We start from the raw sequence: 18,570 nt of genomic DNA on the forward strand, positions 1-18,570 counted from the left end.
GGTGCATTACCGGGGGAATAGAATCCAAAGTTCACTGGGGGAGATGGCATCCTTGGCATCGGAAGTCATCAGAGTCCAGACCACAGTGTTGGTCATCATTGGTCAGACTTGGCCCAGCAAGTCCATGTGGCAGAGAATGTCATTGGGTGAGGTGCTACTGTTGCGCCCGAGGGCCAGGTGCCAGGCCAGGTGACCTGGGAGATGGGGATGGTCCGCTGACTCTCACGGTCTCTTACGTGGACGACCCACTTTCCTCCGGGGACCCTCAGATGCAGGCCTTGACGATGCTAGGGACGCTCCGTCAGATGAATCCTCCTCCTCCTCCCTCCCTGTGTCTGGTGCTGGTCTACGCCTGGTGGCACAGGGAGGGTTTGCCAGACTTTGGGCGATCTGACGGAGTGATTGTCCCACGTCCCTGTGCACCGCCAGGAGCTCAGCCAGTCTTGCCTCCATCCGTCCTTGTTGTTGTTGGTGACTGGCATGATGCTCGACCTGCAGGTCCTTGATCTCATCGAGGGTCCCCTGCATCCCGGAAAGTATGACCACGACCTGGTCGATGCCTCTGGTGTCACGCCGGTATGAGTCCAGGATGTTGCATAGGTGGGCCATACCGGGCTCCTGAGCTGGCTGGTCAGGTTCGCGCCTCCGCCTGCCTCCACTCCCACCACCCCTGCCTACACGAGCCTGGCCTGCCGTTGTGGGCACATCGGGTCTACGGGACCCCTGAGGGATGGCATCGGCAGGGTTGTCTGCCTCCTCCTGGGTGCCCGCAGAACGTTGTGCCTCCCGGTCAGACTGGCTGTGTTGTTCAGTGCGAGCAGGGATCCTGGGTGTGTCCTGGGATGTGGCGGGAATGGGGGTGGTGGTTGGCGCAGATGTACCTGACGCAGGTGCTGCAGGAGCATGTACACCAGAGGGGCCAGGTTGGTCGGGGTCATCCACGGAGTGGTGAGAGTCGTCGCTGCCGGTGGAATCATCGTCACGCGGTGCCTGGGACTGTGAATCTTCCCCCCCAGTGTTGGGGGGAGATCGTCGACGTCGCCCTGTGTGTGAGAGAGGGACAATGTTAATGCTGTTTCATGCCACATCCATGTTTCATACATATTCAAGTTGACACAGTTCCCCCAGCTATTTGGATGTCCCTGGCATTCCTCTCAGTGTCCACTTGGGGATGGGTATGTTGCGGGGGACAGATTGGGATGTTCTCCTGAGTGTGTGGCCTGTAGATAGTTGGCTCTGATCAGGCGCGCAACACCCATTGGGCTAACCGGGCTTGTGCCCCCCCCCGTCATGTGTGTTAGCCCGGCTGAGGCAGCCTCGCGGGCTGGCGTCCGTCTACTTGCATCCGGACCCGATAACTTCACAGGTGTATGGTAGACCATTTACTCGAACATTCGGCTTTTGTTGTGTTTTCACCCATTCTTACAGCCACTCTGCCTAGGGATGGTTGATTTGCCCCCCCCCAATCTTTTACTGCCCCCCCGGTAGTTGGCTGTAGTTGCCCGCCTGGCTCTGATGCTTACTTGGCTCCGGATTGGTCTTGTTGTGTCACATGTCCATTGTTGGAGTGGGTGTCTCCGTTGCCTGCCCCGGGGGGGGTGTGCTTGTGGGGGGGGGGTGACCTGGCGTGCTGTGGTGTGTTGTGTGAGTCGTCATTGGTTCTCCCAGGTGATGTGTGTGTCCCCTCATGGTGTGTGCTGGCATGACAGTGTGTGTGGGTTCCTGTGCTGGATGCCTGTGCTTGTGGATTTGGTGTTTGAGTGTACAGTGGTCACAGGAGGGCCTTGTGCTGCATACAGCAGGGCCCAGTGTCAGCGACCTTGTTAGTAGTTTGCCAGTCCCTGTGCATTGTGCCTGGGTATGTCCCTATGCCATATGGGCTGGGACATTGGTGTCTGCATCTCATTTTCACGATGTGTTGTGTGGGGCCCACCCTCCCAGCCTCCCGGACATCCTGTCTTGTGGTTGTGGTTCTTGTGGCCTTGGACATGGCTTTGCTTTGATTTGTGAAGGGTGAATGGTGACGTTCGTGGCATGGCCATGGTTATTGAGTGTGGTTGTGTGCGGTGAGTGCTTGGGGGTGGGTGCGTGCATTTATTGTGGTTGGCAGGCGCGCAACACCCATTGGACTCACAGGGCTTCAGCCCCACCCCCGTCGTGTGTGGCAGCTCGGGATGAGACAGCTTCCCGGTGAACTCACAGCCGCCCCCGAACACTTCACAGGTCTTTCAGAGGCCATTTGCATGTTAATGAGGCCTCGCGGTTGTTTCACCCCTTTGACAGCCCCTGCAGCTCCACTCTGCCTATGGCTTACAAGTAAGCCTGGGCAAAGCACTATGCTACGCTCACGTAGTTTGCAAAGTTCGCGCTACTTCGCGCTACGCGAATTGCACGTAGCACAGTGCGAACACGCGTAGCGTAGTGTTGCGTAGTGCTGCGGTCATTTTTTGCTTGCTCGCGGTCCTCAACATCAAGTTGGCGACCGCGAGCAAGCAAAATGACTCCCGGCGAGACTTTTTCCTTGTTCGCGATCAGCAACATCAAGTTGGCGATCGCGAGCATGGAAAATAAACCTCCCCACGCGAGGAGGTCAGGTTTCTCATTGCGAGTGGTCGCGTATGCTCGCGACCGCTCGCGATGAGAAACTACCAGTTTGCATTGAGAAAGCTGCCGCTCGAGTAAAAATCTACTCGAGCAGCAGAAAACTACAGCTCGCACTGTGCAAGATGCTATTTTCAATGATTGCACAGTGCCGGTTGCTTGTCCGCACTGTGCAATCATTGAAAACGACATCTGGCACAGTGCGAACAAGGTACTACGCAGTTCGCGAAGTGCTACGCGTAGCTCGCGTAGTGCGAACTGCACTTTGCGTAGCTTCGCGAAGTGCTACTTCGCGAACTACGCCCAGGGTTACTTTCAAGATTCATCCCCCCACGGCAATTTTTCTTAGCCTCCCCCGAAATTTTGCTATAGTTGCGCATCTGGTGGTTGGGGTGTGGATGCCATTCCCCCAAGTTACATGAGTTGTTTGTGTACTCACCAGGCTCTGCGACTCCGTCCACTCCGTGTACTCCCACCTTCGGTAGCATGACCATCACCCTCTCCTCCCAGGGACGGTACTGTACGCGTCTGCGGGGCGGCCCACCTCCAGTGATGTTGGCCTGGGCATGTTCTTCAATCATCTTCCTCTTGACCGCCCTGCGCAGATCGTACCACCTGGCTTGGCATTCATGCCTGGTCCTTCGAATGGGCGCAACAGCATTCACCTTGTCGACGATCCTCTGCCACATGGCAGATTTTTCAGATATGCTGGTCTGTCTGACCATTGTTCCAAACAGCTGTGGCTCGACTCTGATGACTTCGTCGGCGAGGAGCTCCAGCTCCGCCGTAGTGAACTTTGGATTCTTGTCTGTGGGCATGATGTGGGGTGTGGGCGGTTGTGGGTGTGTGGGTGTGAATGTGTGTGTGTGTGACTGTGAAGAGGGGGATGTTTGTGGGGGAGGTTGTGTGAAGGTGTGTGAGTGGCGGGGTAGCAATGGTATGAGTTCTGTGGGGTGGTTTGTGTGTGAGCTCTGTCCGCAGTAGGTCTGTTGCAAGGGCTCATGGTTTCTGTGTGTGGGCCCTTTTTATTGGTCCATTGTTGGGTGTGGCTGTGTTTGAATTTTGGTGGGTGTGTTATAAGAGGTGGTTGTGTTTGGGGCCTCTGTTGGCCAGTTTGGATGTGGCAGGTCAGTCATTGAGTTGTGTTTTTTAGTGTGAATGTGTTTTGTGTGTTTGTGCGAGTCGCTTTGGACCTCCTTGTGCTGTTTTTCACTGTCCTGGTTCTGTATGTGTGATTTTCGCGTAGGTAGGCGCCGTACATTTGCGATGGTGTGTGAGGGTGCTGGGGTTCGGTGTTGGTGTACGGCAAGTTAATGCGGTGGGGGGGCTGGGGGTAGAGTGCGGACAGGGTGGTGTACGGTGCAGACGTATTGGGGGGGGCTGTGCGGCTCGTACACGGGCATGAATTTACCCGTGTACTTGTGTGCTTCACCGTTGGCTCCGTACGGGCCTTTTTCCGTGCGATTGGGTTTTCGGACGGGCGGTCGGGATCGTACTTGCGCGCTCAGACTTGAGTTTTACGATTTGTAAGTAGAACTGTCCGGATCACTTTCCTACACTTTTCCAGACGATATTCGGACGTGGTCACTTTCCGACGCACGCTCGTAGACTTTTCCCAATGCTATTCGTAGTTATTTTTCACGTCCCATTCGTACTTGCCAGTTTGTACGGTACTTGTGAGACTCGTACGTAAACAAATACGGATGCGAGTCGTACGGTATTTGTTTTACCGGATCGGAATCGGCACCCGAGTGTTAAAAAACTACAAATTAACTAAAAATACTAAATATTAGAGTGACATAATACTTGCGAAAAGGGATTTCAAAAAACCTTTGAGATTCACAGAAAAAACAAATGTTACAGGAATGTAATTAATGGAAATAGAATTAAAACACCTTAGAAATTCACAGAAAAAGCAAAGGTACAAGGATGTTAAAGTTGGGCTCATATTTCACTCGTACAAAACCAGTAACTGTATGGATGAGCAAGTGGCTGTGTGAGTGACTGTGTGGATGAGTGAGTGGCTGTGTGAGTAGGTGTATGGGTAAGTAAATGGCTATATGGGTGAGTGAATTGGTGTGAGAGTGACTCTATGGATAAGTGAGTGGGTTTGTAAGCAGATGTATGTGTGTGTGAGTGGGTTTATGAGTGGTTGTGTTGGGTTCACACACCTACTCACACCCCATATTACCTCTTGTATGCCTGCTCACAAACCCACAAAACCAATCACATGCCCATTCACAGACCCATACCAGTACTCACACACTTACTAAATCCTGAATAGTGCTACTCACACTCCCACTCACTCACTCATACAGCCACTTGCACACTGATTCACTCACACACACAGCCACTCATACAGCCAGTCACTCACCCGTACAGCCCAGTCACATAGCAACACATACTCATTCAGCTACTCACACAACCACTCATTTACCTATACAGTACCTCACTCATCCATACAGTTACTGGTTTTGTATGAGTGAAATCTGATCCTTAGTTTAACATCCCTGTAACCTTTAATTTTTCAGTGTATATCTAAGATTGTTTTTAATTTTATTTCCTAACAATAACATCCCTGTAACCTTTGTTTTTTCAGTGAATTTCAAAGGTTTTTCAAATTTTATTTCACTCACTCACCCATACAGTCACTTAGCACACCAACTTACTCTCCCATACAAATATTGACACACTCACTCACAAACCTCCACAACCACGTACATACCCATTCGCTGTTCTTTTTGCCTGCTACTGCACACCGCCACTGTCTGGTATGTACTCCAAGCCCCAGAACTCTATGTGACACCAGGAGGGAGGAGCCTGCTCTTGACAAGCGCTTTAAAAAGCGCCAACAAGATCGCAGTGCAGGACGGTGTTCTTTTTGCATGCTACTGCACACTGCCACTGTCTGGTGGGGGCTCCAAGCCCCAGAACTCTGTGTGACACCAGTAGGGAGAAGCCTGCACTTGACAAGCGCTTTAAAAAGTGCCAATGAGACCGCAGCGCGCACGCTGTTCTTTTTGCCTGCTACTGCACACCGCCACTGTCTGGTGGGGACTCCAAGCCCCAGAACTCTGTGTGACACCAGGAGGGAGGAGCCTGCACTTGACAAACGCTTTAAAAAGCGCCAATGAGACCACAGCGCAGGAGGCGCCCGGGCCGTGCCCGGGCCAAGGGCGGACCCGTCCCGCGCACGACAAGAAGAGGCAAGGCAGGGCCACGCCCCTTGGCTCTCGCACTCGGCATTATATCAGGAGTTATAGCGAACCATGTTTAATCCGCCAAGTAGTAAGTTTCCCCCAGTTGCTCAATTCCATCTGAACCTCCTGAAATATATCTGGGACTTATGTCATTGACTTTGATATACTGACATGGGGGCTCAATTGGGGGCTTGTGGTGGTCTTTTGCAGCCTAACTGTTGCTATTTCACCCAACTTGGCTCTGTCTTTATCCCTTGGCATGGGTAAGATGAAACACCCAAGCGGGGCTGCTAAATCACAGAGTAACACACAACCTCCCTCTTCCATTCTGAATTATATCACAGGCTCAATGGGGGATTTGGAGAAACAAATTATGAGTGTGGAGGAGTCCTTAACATCCTGCACTAATACAATTTCGGACTTAACCTCTACTGGCATAGCTACAAATATCAGTGATCATCGCGCTACTAGCCCTAGTTCTGACTGTGCTATTAGTTTGCAGGCGGCTGGGTAGAGGGAAGAAGGGAAGCACCCCAAAAAATCGCCTAGTATTGTTATTCCAGATATTCAATTAGCTAACCAACCCCCTAGCAAATGTTTTAAAACCCCGTCTACTGCCCCGTTAGTCCCGCTATCTGCATTTAGCGAAGATGGGAGAGTAGGAAGAACAGGTGGGAGTAGTCAACGTTCTAAGAACACCCATAAGCAATCCTTGACCAAAAAAACAAAGAAACCAGGGATAGAACAGCAGCATGCAGATTACGTAGCCCTGTTTGCCCTAGTTCAATCCTTATCTGAATCAGTAAGGGTTGCTTTTAAGTTCATTGACTGAGCAATTAAAAGGGATAGATAAGAACATTCTCTCCCAAATTAGACTTGCGGGTAACTAATCAGCTTATGCCGGCAAACCACCAGCACCCTCAGCAAAGTACAGATAATAGTGTCTGTGCGCAATCCTCTTCTTCCACTAATTCCATTCCTAACACTCGAGGTACAACTCAACCTTATCGTACAGTGGGTGGCAGGCCGGGGGAAACGATAAATGCTGACTCTAGCACCAACCTGTCACAGGGTGGCCCCCTTCTCCCCTCTCAACCCTCATCTTCTCTACTTGGGCCTAACAGTGGCCCCACCATTCCATATAACCCTCCACACATTCCAACTCACACAGACCTAACTACCACTGACTCCAGGCGCACTTTCCCGGTTACAAAAATGGATTGTTTAGAGCTCCCACCCGCATCCACACCCTATGTCGTAATTCTAGCAAACGTCCCGGTTTCCACTAACCCTGCACATGAGTCATGGAAATCTCTTAGGAACAAATACTTAAACTGGTTGAATGCAAGGGTAGGGCTCGGGGGGGGGGCACTCTTAGCTGATTTGAAAATGATCAGGAGGGTTAGATGGGTGAGAACAGGATGCAAATCTTTAGAGGGTGACTGTGTTGTGCTTTCATTCACTTCTCCTAACTTGGTGAATCTTACTTTTGAGAGAGCTAGTCTCCCCTCTCTCACACTTAAGCAGATAATGGTTTTACCACTTGGATTTTTCTATCAACCCCTGGCCCACTTTGAACAACTGCCATTTGCAGTAGGCCCACATCACCAGGGGTCTAGGCTAGAGTTCCAACATCCAATTGAAACCCATAACAGGTTTGATTGTCTCTCCACTTTAAATGGTGTGGATTAACTAATGAAACCTGTGGAAATAAACAGGGAGAATCAGTCTGGCCCTGTGATTGTCATACCGCATGAGAGGGGGTCATAAGAGGAGATAGATGAGACGATTGTGCATTCAGAAATCTCCGAGTGTGGCCTTGTGGGTCATCCATCGCCTTTGGTGTTAGAAGACACTGGGGTTAGAACTCCTGCCACAGCCCTTAATGTCCTCTATTGGAATGTCGCTGGTTTACGCCACAAATACATTATGAATGATTGGGTAGACTTCACGTCCAAATGTAACATTCTTTGTCTACAGGAGACTTGGGCAGTTGAGCCTATACATTTAAATGGTTTTAAAACATTTCACAGCCCAGCGATAGAGTCCAAGCACGGGCGACCGAAAGGGGGCTTGTGTATTTATGTTTCAAACATGTTGGCTCTTCTAAGTTCCACTGCGATTGTAACAAGAGTTTTTTATCAAATTGTGTCTTTGGTAATCTCTGCACATGTTACTTTAGTCATTGTCAATTTTTACAACAACGTGTGTTCATCGGACATTACTACAGCTCTCCACCTACTAGATCACAACCTAGAGAAGGCCTTTCCCCCTAACTGTTGTGATCCCATTATCCTATGGGGTGGTGACTTTAACATACGCACATGCCCCGTGACAACTAATAAGGCATGTGGGATGACATCTCCTCACCTCTGTGAGACAACCCACTTTATCCATTCGGAGTATGGGGATACTCTAAACGAGTTAATCTTTAAGCACAATTTGGGGTTCTGTTACAACTTAACTCGCATACTGATTAAAGTGAGGTGTACTTAGAATGGAAGGGGGGACAATAGTTTGATAGATTTCCTACTATTCTCCCAGCGTTATTCAACACTGGTTTTGGAGTTTACTGTGCATGACATAGCGCTCAGCGATCACTTCCCCCAAAGTGTCTTGTTGAACTTTGATCTTACCGGACAGTCACTCGGCACACCAAAAGCTACTGCATAAGAGGAATTGTGATCTCTCGTCCCAATGGGTATGCGTTGAAGTGGTCCCTCGTGGATCCATCTAGCTTCCTCGTTAACCTGATCCGAAAAGAGAGGGAGGCCTTTGAAGTCTGCCTAGATAAATTTACAGAGGCACACAACTTAATTTTAGCATTTAATCAAATAAAAAAGGACTCGGGTGAGGGCCTTTTTCCAAAACAGAAAACACCAAAGGCGGGTGTGTGTGGCAGGTTTGACTCAGTATGTACTAAAGCTCGTAGAAATTATAAATTAGCTCTAGCTGAACAACCTAGAACTGTAGGGAAAGTACGGGAGTGTTGACTGGCTTACAAAGCAGCCATTAAACAACGGAAAATAAATTTGAAGGAGGATACATGGAGCGAGTTACTGGAGGCTAGTCTATCCAATGACAACCATGTTTTGGCGTGTTATTAACTCTACTTCCCACAACGTCCCAGACTCTCCACATGCAGAGATAGCGATCACAGTGGATTCTTGGATAGCTCACTTTTCCAATCTTTATTCCACTAGGGAAGACCCTGTTACTTCCACCGCCAGCGCCCTACCCCATAATGGGTCCATGTTCCTTGTTAATGCAACAAAGCCCATCGGCCCTTTAAAGGTTTCCAGATATCCAGAGTTTTCCGTGGGCAAAGTTGTTCTAGCATTGAAAGCAAGTAAAGGGGGTAAAGCCTCAGGGCCCGACGGGATCCCTATTGATCTGTTTAAATTTAACATTGAGCTCTGGGGCCTTATCCTTACTTTGCTCTCTAAAGCTTGCCAAGTCCAGGGTTTTTATCCACCTGGCCTGAGCCGCTTATTATTCCCATTCTTAAGAAGGGTGACCACAACAACCCAGTGCAATACAGGCCCATATCTGTTTTGGATTGCCTGGTTAAGGTTGCTGGTCGCATGCTTTTAGGACGACTACAGGTTTATGCGGAAACAAATAATATCCTCTCAGACCTACAGTACGGGTTCAGGGCTGGGCTGGGAACTGTAGAGCAGGCTATAAACTTAGATCTATTAATTGGCAAATATGTGCACATGAAAGGTTTAGTTTTTGTTGATCTATCTTCTGCTTTTAATTTGGTAGCTCACGATAAGTTATTGGCAATCATGGCCAACATGGGCATGGATAGAACAATTGTAAACCTCCTTAGAGATTTGTACGCCCAAGGCAGAGGCAGAGTATGTTATGGCCTTTATGGCACCTGTACTGAGCCATTTAAAATAGGAAGAGGGGTGTGCCAAGGATGAGTAATGGCTCCCTTCTTATTTAAACTCTATATTAACAGCGTAGGAGACACACTGGCAAGTAAATGTGCAGATCTACCCCAGGTGGGACATCGGCCTATTCCAGCATTATTTTATGCCGATGACACGGTGTCAATTGCCCGCACTCCCATTGCCCTGCAGCGTCTGATGGACGAGTTCGCTCAGTACATGCGAAACCTTGGACTAAAAATCAGCATAGGTAAAACCTTCACCATGAAGATCGGGAAGAAGGCCACTCGCTGTTGTGACATTTTTATCGAGGGTTCCAACATCCAGTTTACAGAGTCTTTTTCATATTTGAGCATTGTTTTTAATCAATCAGGCTACTGGCAAGGGGCAATCAAATCAAGGCGACTCCATTTTATGAAAACTACAATGGCCCTACTAAGTTTTGCCAGACAGCTTGGCTTTAAACACCCAAAGGAGATGATGACAATCTACAATGCAAAGTGTAGATCCTCTGCCATGTATGGGGCTGAGCTATGGGGGCATGGAAAGATCAATGTATTACAGCTTGAAGAAAATGCCTTTCTCAGGTCTCTCCTTGCGCTCCCGAAAAGTAGCCCAACTTTTGTGTGTCATTCTGAACTAGGTGCCCCCTACATAGCTGACCTGATTAGGATCCAGCCAGTGCTACTATGGCAAAAAAATATGGACATCTGAACACACTATTTTAAATACAGCCATAATTGATGCCAAAAATCCCCATATGTTCTTAACATCCCGGGGCTCAAATATGTGCATAACTTTTTTATAAACCTCGGCCATCCTGAATATTTTACTCTTCCCGAGAGCCTGGCCAACATGCAGAGGAAAGCCTTGAAACTGAAATGCATTTAATTATTGGAAGAAATCAGATTAGCATCTGAAATCTGTAAACCAACTGTGTTGAGGAATCAAAAGATCTTGACTAGTTTTCACATGCAACCATACCTAGCCAACGTCTATAACCCTCGTCACAGGTTTGTGCTCATTCCTGGCTGAATATTTTCCACCACTTAATTAGCTTTCCTTCTGCTAACAACTGGTCACCTGACTTTGGGAATTGCACGTGTGATGATATTTCACCTCAGAATACTATGCACACAGTGCTTTTCTGTAAACACTTCTCAAGGTTGAGACAGAAACTCATAAAACCCTTGTTATTACAGTTGGGTATCAGACATTGTCGTACGGCGTATATTTATCTTCAAATGCTACCACACATTTTGATCTGTTTAGTAATGTCACGTTTCTTGTTGGCTGTCATTAACTACAGGAAGCAGTTGTAAATAGTAATCATATGATTGTGCTGCGATGACAGTCTTCTTAATATTCTGAGCTTTCTTACTTTTTATACGGAAGAATTTTGTATCATGTTTTTAACTGTATTTTGGTTATTTTAAAGTACTGTCATGAATGTATTATGTAGCTTTTATGATTCACTTTGTGATTTCGAATAAAGCTTACTTTGACTTGACTTGACATACCCATTCACACATCCATACCAGCACTCACACATCCGCTCACTTATCCATATGTGATTCACACAGACACTTACTCTCTAATACAGCAACTGACACACCAACTCACTTAATCAAACACCCACTGAAACAGCCACTCACTCACCCATACAGCCACTTACACATCCAATCACTCACTCCTACTGCCATTCAGATACCTACTCACGCGCCCATATGGTCACTACACATCCATTTACCTGACCATAGAGCCACTCACACTACCACTCACTCACCCATACAGCCAATGGTACACTGACTCATTGACTCACTCACCAATACAGCCACTCACACTGCAACTTGCTCACCCACACAGCTACTCACCCACCCACTTCTACATCCATACAGCCACTTACACACCCATGCACACAAAGATACATACAGTCACACAGCCACTCACATAATATATGTTAGAAGTAGTATCATTCAGTACTAGTACACTTAGTATACTAATTTAACTTTGGTAGTAGATTAGTATACATGTTTAACACACATAAACTCTTAAAACACTTACACTCACTTGAAGGTGTCATCAGTGATGTCATCAGTGATGTCACTAGCCATGTCATGAGTGATGTAATATGTGGGGCCATAAGCAGCGCATTGCGGGGGCATAAGTAATAGTTAGCTCAGGTAACTATAAGTGCTGAATTTCACTGGTTTTAAATGGGTGGAATTTGAGCCTCACTGTAACATTCATGTAACCTTTGGGTTTTTTCACTGAATTTCTATGGTTGTTGCAATTCTATTTCCTAAGTATAACTTCCCTGTTACCTTTGTTTTTTTCAGTGAATTCCTAAGGTTTTTTGTTTTTCCTTTCACAATATTTTGGTAGTCGATATTCTGGCTAGAATATTTTGGTACCACAATATTTTTGTGTTTGATAATCTGACATACAACCACTGTAATAAACATAAGAGCTAGGCTGCATTTTCCATTTAACAAATATGTATTTATTATCATTAGTACAATTATTATCATTATGATGAGTATTATTATGTTTCTTTTAATACTGTCTATATGAGAGAAGCCCTCTCGTTCCTTACTTTTTAAATTTATTATATCAAAATGCTTGCCTAGTTCAGACAGCTAATGCCTTAGACATTGCTTGCACATCATCCAAACTTTGGATGTCCACCACCTACGTGAAGTTCATCCCAAATGGCACAGAATTCCTTTTATTTGCCAACGACAAGAAACAGTACAAACCCAGCTCAATGACATGAATTTACATGGTTTGGAACCCCAACTTTTACTATTGCCAAGTCACTTTGATGCTCCCTGGACACCAAAGTCACCCTCAAGGAACACATTGCCAAAAAACACAAAGACAACTTGTGTACCATCTATCTCGTCTGGAAAAAAGTCAAGTTGTTTTGTTTCCAGAAAGTAACTTCAGAACTGCTGTTTAAGCCCTCAAACTCTAGCATCAGGATAGTGGTAATGCTGTGCTCCAGTTCCTCCCAGACTACACACTGGCACCGCTTAAGAGTATCCTTTGAGCCACAGTAGGTCTCAACCAAGGCTTGAAGCAATATGATCATATCACCCCCATGCTACAGAAACTCCATTGGCTTCCCTTGCTGGCACACACCACCTTCAAAACTAGATGAATCATTTTCACAGTGTGCATTCTGTCAGGCTTAATGTGGTTTTCCCCCAACTTTTTGACCTTCCCACTCCATTTTTCCGATTTTGTTTTTGCTTCCTTAGGACTCTGCACAATGTACCACTTCTGACCAGTGCTAAAGTACATGTGCTCACTCCTTAAAACTTGCTAACATTGGCTTATCCCCAATTGGCATATTTACTTTACTTGTAACTCCCTAGAAAAGTGGCACTACAAGAGCCCGGGCCTGTAAATTAAATGCTACTAGTGGACCTGCACCTACATAAGCATCCCTTTAAACATATCTCAGGCATTCGATTGCAGCCTGTGTGTATGCAGTTTAAACTGCCATTTTGACCTGCAAAATAAACCTTTTGCCAGGCCCAGCCCTATCTTTTTAATACATTTAAGTCATCCCTGGGGTAGGTCCTGGGCAGCCCAATTGCAGGGTGCAATGCATTTAAAAAGTAAGACATGCACTTTTAGGTTTTACATGTCTAAGTATTGAAAAACTCTAAAATCTGTTTTCACAACTGCAAGACCTATCTCTCCCACTGGATTACATTGGAGTTGCCTTATTACAGTTTAGAAGTGTAATTTCTAAATGCTAGAAGATGACCAGTTCATGTTTGGTGTCTCTAGAATCACAATTTAAAATTTTAACCCATGGTGAAGTTGGATTTTAAATTGTAAATCTGAAAATTCGACTTTTAAAAAGCTGGCATTTTTCTTCCTTATCCATGTAGTGCCTGTAGCCTGTCTGTGGCCATATCACTAGGTGTAGGTGGCAGTTGTGCTTGGTGTATTCCTCCTAAACAACCACACACAATAGGATGTTTAGGTGTGCCTGGATGGGCCATTACTGGCATGATGGAAGGGAGGAGCTGGGCAGAGCCCCACATACACCTAAATAGACTGGGTCCTACCTCCACACAAAGGGCTGCATGCCCCATTTAATTAGTCTAGACCCAGGAAAGGGAAGGCAGGATGCCTGGGGACCTCAAAGGGAATCCCATAGAAGCTTCTCCCCCCCTCTTCGAAGGCACAACTGGGTAACAATATTGGACCTCAGACAGCACCACTGCAGTACACTTCTGGACCTGTGGACACTATGCCAGGATGAAGGGCTGCTGCACTGCTGAAGGACTGCCATTCTGCTGATTTGCACTCTGCTGGACTACTCCCTTTCTGTGCTGGTGCTTTGTTACGCTGACTTGCTACCAGCTGCCCCATTGCTGGTGAGAAGGACTGGACCTGCATCTCTATAGCCGGGAACCCAGAGTTTCGGATGCATGGATTGGACCCTTTGCAAAGAACTGCATTGCTGTTCTGCAGACCTGCAGCTTCACCCCGACTGCATGAAGCATCCTCAGTGCAGGCCCTTGCATCTCTCATTAACTGCAGCCTCGATGACAACGCCAGACGCTGCATCGCATCCTCACAGCTCTTCGGAACTGATGCATTGCCCCAACTGTCCACCACATCCTCGATGCCAGACTTCACATTACAAGTCCCGTTGACAGGATCCTCAATGACAACACAAGCCTTTGCATGGGCTCCTCACTGCACCTCAGAGCTGAGACAGTGCTTGGGCTATGTGACCCCTCTTCTAGACGAATCCTAGCAATGCTCTACAAACCAGGAATTAAGATAATCTATTCAGTGGGCCTAACTGGCACCCACGGCCGGCACAGGTAAGTTTGGTGGGGTGGTGTAAGACACAGAGGGGGGAAGCCAACAGACGATGCAATAGGAATTAATTATTTATTTAAGTATACCTACTCCGTCGTCTATCGACTTCCAACCAACTCCCGCCCGCCCCACCCCTGCCCCCCTCATTGCTCCACCGCACTTACCAGTGCTGGCCACCACTGCTAACTGGGTCCCTGTTGATGACCTGCACTCCATCCTACTCAGCCTGAACTTGTGACGTTGTCCCGGTCCAGCATGACCAGATATCCATTGTTGCCAATTTACACCTTTTGGTGCTATTTTTACAAAAACCTTAAATACTTAATATCTCTGGTTCTACTAATTGGATTTTTGTCTTTCTGGTCTTGTTTTATTTACTAAAATGTACTATATTTTTGTAACTCTGTTGTAGGCTCCTTTTGTGGTGTGTCTTTACTGTATTACTGTTTGATGTTTTGCACATAATCTTTACACATTACACATTGCCAGTTAAGTCTGACTGCTCTGTGCCAAGCTACCCCAGGGTTGAGCACAGGTTAATTTAGGGATTGAATATTACTCCACCCTGAGAAAAATTGAGTTTGCTGCTTGAGAAGGGTTTCACCCCCTCAACTAGAAACTCAATTTCTTACACCCAGTCACCATGACCAGCCTACTCCCTTTTTTTGCAGACAATCTCACCATTTCTGAAGGTTTTCAGCACACCTCCAGTAAAACAGTATTAGACTGCAGACTAAGAAATGTGAAAAAGAAAAAACAAGACAGCAGACTTTTTCCATGCATACATCCAGGATCTGAAACAACATCACAGTATCTATCAGGACCACCCAAATTCTGCTCCAATTTGGGAAAGTGTTGAAGACTCTCTTCTTTAAAGAGCACTTCAACACAATGCATTAACCGTCTACAACCCAACTTCCTCTCCTATCACTCATTGACTGTATGCTTGTCTTTGACCATATACAGAGCTTAGTTTTCTTTTTGGTTAGGTTTGCACTATAGTAATACAATATACATGTACTATTATTATTATTATTATTATTATTATTATTATTATTATTTTTAATATTATTATTATTATTGCCATCACTATTGTTATTGTTGTTTTGTTGATGTTATTATTATTATTTCTTTTATTATGATTATTATTATTATTATTAATAATAATAATAATAATAATAATAATAATAATAATAATAATAATAATAATTATGATGATGATGATGATGATGATAATAATAATAATAGTATTAGTAATAATCATACTTGTTTTTTCAAATTATAACTGTTACTTCTATGATAGTTATTCGTTCTGGGAATGTAAGGTGTCTGAAGAACATTTTTTAACTTGTGACGGCAGGAGACTGAGATACCTAGCTTCACCAGGCTTTGAAAAGATGAATAAACCCTCTTTTCTGTTCCTGGGCTGACAAAGAAGGAAGAGGGAGGGGAGCCCAATTGGTTTGCTAACCAGTACCTCATCACAATGTTATGATGAGGAACCAGCGAAGGAAGTGGGTATTGGACAGAGGGGAACTGTAGTTCTCCAACCCCTGTGAACTTGCCACCATGTACCCAGAACGTGCCTCCAATGAAACAAAATATATTAATACCAAACACACTACTGAATATTCTTTATTAAAGGGAGTGATTGTATTGCAAGTTTGAAGAATGACAAATGTTATGAACAAAAGACACAAGTTCTCCTAAAAACGTCAGCTAAAGTAACCTTATGTTTGTGATTCAAATTCTAAATATAGCTGACAATTACATCACTGACAATCACATCACTGCTGGTAAGAGCAACTGGTTTTATCTATATTCCTCTCCCACCTGAGTGCTTATATCACTCCGACAGGAGTGTTTTGAACATTTTTAGTTCCTTGTAGCACTTAATGCAGGGAGGTGCCAGGCTCCCTTTCATTTAGTAATATTTTCCTTGTAGCACTTTAATGCTGGAGTTGCCTGGCTCTGCTTTTCTTTGCTTTCTATCTGCTGCTGTGTTGAAAATTACGATCACCTTACATGTTCAGCTTACCAGTGCAGGGAGTGGTCAATGCTTTCACGCCCACCCTACTCACACCGATTGGTGGGGATCAGGTCATGCCCCTGGAGGTGGACTACTTGTTGATGGCCACGGACGCGCCGGATCTGACCTTTGGTAGGAGCGACTTGTTACAAATTTATACCACTTCCACCTGAGTGCTTATATCATTCAGACAGAGGTGTGTTTAACTTTTTAAAGTTCCTTTTAGCACTTAATGTGGAGAGGTGCCTGGCTCCCTTTTCTTTTAGTATTTCGTTCCCTGTAGCACTTTAGTGCTGTAGTTGCCTGGCTCCGCTTTTCTTTGTTTTCTATCTGCTGCAGTGTTGCAAATTATGTTCACCTTACCTGTTCAGCTTATGAGTGCAGGGCGCAGCGAGTGCTTTCACTCTTTGCCTCACTCACACCGGATTGGTGGGGATCGGGCAATGCTCCTGGAGGCGGATTACTTGTTGATGGCAAAAGACGCACTGGATCGGACCTCCGGTAGGTGCGACTTGTTATAAAATATATTCCACTTCCACCTGAGTGCTTATATCACTCTGACAGGAGTGTTTTGAACTTTTTTAGTTCCTTGTAGCACTTAATGCGGGGAGGTGCCTGGCTCCCTTTTTATTAGTATTTCTTTCCTTGTAGCACTTTAGTCCTGGAGTTGCCTAGCTCTACTTTTTAGTGCTTTCTATCTGCTGCTGTGTTGCAAATTACGATCCCCTTACCTGTTCCTCTCACGAGTGCAGGGCGTGATGAGTGCTTTCACTTTCTGCCCTACTCACAAAGAATTGGGGTTTGTTGGGCCACTCCCCTGGAGTCAGACCACTTGTTGGTGGCCGCAGCGCATATGTGTGCAGCGGGCACGCCACTGGTGCGCCAAAGGGAAGGCTGTCCACAGCCATCTGCACCTGTCTGCGACTGGCCGGGGCCAGGGGTCAGAACCCCTGCCGCTTTGCCTCCCATCATCATCAAAGGTATTCACTGTAGCACCCTAAAGACCGAGTCCCTAAAACCACCAAAGTATGTTTGCATATGCTCACGGCAGATCCACTTAGATCAGAATGTCCTCACTGCAATTTTAGGTTTGAATATAACAAACCACTCATGTCTAATGATTATAACTCACAGTTTATGCTGATTAATTGCTTTCCCATGATTAAATATAAAAATGAAATTTTGGAGCTTCTTACAGAGAAGCATCCTGATGCCCAGTTTCTGACGGAAACATGGCTTAATGAATCCACAGTACTAGAAATCTTAGAATAGATCCCACTAGGTTATGGGATTGTAAGACAAGATCGCCCCATAAAAAGAGGAGGATGGATAGACATAATCTACAAACTAGCCCTGGATTGTGCCATTAAGGCTCCTAATATTGAGAACTTTGAAGTCATTTTTTCTCTCTTTTTCTAGCAGAAAACAACGCCCTAATGGGTTTTCTGATCTATCGCCTGCCTGGACCTGCAACTCAATTAATTTCTAGTTTGGCAGAGAATATTGTCCAACCTGCACTGCGTCATAACAATCTGATAATTTAAGGCGAACTTAATTTACATTTTGAGACTAACTCAAATCCTGAAGCACAAGCCTTATGCAGGGAACTTGAAACCATAAATTTACCTCCAAAAGTACTTGCCCCTACCCATCAATTGAGCCACACTCTAGATCCGATATTCATCAACTTTTGCATGATTAAAGCTGAGACAATGCTGATAGGCCGTTGGTCGGATCATTATTTGGTGCCTTTCTCTGTGCCTTTTCCCAGGGCCTCTCCCAATATTAAGACTAATCAGATGATTAGGAGATGAAAGTTAAGTAAGTTTAATCTGGAAATGTTTGCCAACTCTCTCCCATGTAGTGACCCTCAGGTTGGGGAGGATATCACTCTAGCCAATTCTCATATTGAAAATGGATATGTGGAGCTCTAGACGGAGTAGCAGCATGGACAATGAAAAAAAGTCCTAGGATGTGGAACTTCACTCCT

Source organism: Triturus cristatus, chromosome 2_2 (genome assembly GCF_964204655.1).
Source record: "Triturus cristatus chromosome 2_2, aTriCri1.1, whole genome shotgun sequence".
Lineage (NCBI taxonomy): Eukaryota > Metazoa > Chordata > Amphibia > Caudata > Salamandridae > Triturus > Triturus cristatus.